Source organism: Leptonychotes weddellii, chromosome 1 (assembly GCF_054177405.1).
Source record: "Leptonychotes weddellii isolate Sample4059 chromosome 1, ASM5417740v2, whole genome shotgun sequence".
Taxonomy (NCBI): Eukaryota; Metazoa; Chordata; class Mammalia; order Carnivora; family Phocidae; genus Leptonychotes; species Leptonychotes weddellii.
This window is the reverse complement of record NC_138369.1, coordinates 153,970,476-153,972,428: the sequence shown is the minus strand read 5'-3', so window position 1 is coordinate 153,972,428 and position 1,953 is coordinate 153,970,476.

Genomic DNA, 1,953 nt, shown 5'->3' with positions numbered 1-1,953 from the left:
CCAGGATCCTGGGATCGAGCCCCGCATCGGGCTCCCTGCTCCGCGGGAAGCCTGCTTCTCCCTCTTCCACTCCCCCTGCTTGTGTTCCCTCTCTCACTGTCTCTCTCTCTGTCAAATAAATAAATAAAATCTTTAAAAAAAAGATTTTTATTTATTTATTGAGAGAGAGAGAGCATGAAAGGGAGGAGGGTCAGAGGGAGAAGCAGACTCCCTGCTGAGCAGGGAGCCCGATGCGGGACTCAGTCCTGGGACTCCAGGATCATGACCTGAGCCGAAGGCAGTCGCTTAACCAACTGAACCACCCAAGCACCCCCTGCTATTCTGAATTATATCAATTTAATTATTAGATCAAAGAACCTAGAAAGGAAGAAAGGAAAAATTTTCTGCCCCTACAGATGGTACCCATGAAGGGACAAACTTCACTGGCTGGATGCTGCTCATTTCATGGCTGTTGCAACTGAGAGATTCTATGACCTCTGACAAAAGCTGGCACAAGTTAACAATTTTTACCATGTTAGTCTTCTGGATCTCTGCCTTCAATGTCTAATGGAATTGAGAGTGGTGAGAGTCCTTTTCTTTGTCTAAATTTAGATTAGCAGAAGAAAATATTTGTGGAATTAGTGTCTTAGGTATAGTGACATTGGTAAAAGTTTATTATGAGTACTCATTTTCTATTGATCCTTTTTCTCCCAGAGATGGTCATTATTTTGTTTCTGTTGGCTTTATAACCAATGAGATTATCCTCTCTGGTCTCTGCTGACTGGAGGATGCTTGTAGAGATACACATCTGGTGGACAGCTAAATAAGTTGCAGATCCAATACGCCAGTTGGTCAGAAACACAGGTAACAAACTAGACTAAGCAATGCAATTGCTGTTTCATTACCTTCCTTTCTGACTGTGGCCAGCTCTCAGAGGAGTTTGTCATAAGGGATCCTGGTCCATAAGGGGCCTTTATCATCTCAACCTTTGTTATTTTGTTAGTGCTAGAAAAGTCCCAATTAGTAACACCTGTCCAGTGTCAAAGACTGGTGGATCTGTGACTGGAGGTGTCTTGTGTTCTCATGGGAAACTAGAGACACAGTTTGCACTATGCCATTCTTACCACCTGTCACAATAAAGGTATTTGCTTTCTTAGACTATCTCTGGACCTTGTGAGGGCTGCATCTTTTAAACCTTTCTTGGGGATGCCTCTTACATCCATGGTTAAGACATAAAAAGCTTTATTGGTTTGAGTCACTATTAAGATTCACATTAAGATTAATAGATCCCACTCATCAATGGCCAGAGAGTAGATACTTTGAATTGAAAAACTTCTAGATTAAAAAAAAAAAGTTTGAGAGCTTTCATCCTTAACAGTTGTCTAATGGGTACTTATGGAAAGCCCAAATTAAAAAATAGTTACAAAGAAATATAATGGCTAGCCTTAGGGACTCCCTTAACAAAATAAAAGGACAGAAATTAAAAAACTTCATATCCAATGTAAATTCCCATCTTTAATTCCAAATAATTAAATATGACACCTTCTGGTACACATGTCTATTTTATAAGAACTGCCATCCAGAAAGCTGTAGATATCTACAAAAATGGCAAAATCGTACTAAGATTTTTTTGTGTCCTGTCAACTTGACTTGGTAACTAGCAGGTTGGGGACTCCAAAACATGATCAGACTGAAATACTAATTGTACCCCCTTTGTGGATATGTCCAAACAGAAAATGTGGATTAAACTTCATTTTGACTGGGGTCCTCCCAAACTGCTACCAGCCCTCAGGGTAATTATACCCCAGAATTACAATGATCATTATGAGAAATGTTCCAACTAGGTAAGATTATTTTAAGAAGTGAATTAAAGGCAAGGAATTCCAAATCAAACAAACAAAATGGAATATATATTTAATTGGTATGCAGATGCTTCCAAACATTTTCAAAATACCAAAATAGCTTTGCTGAAGG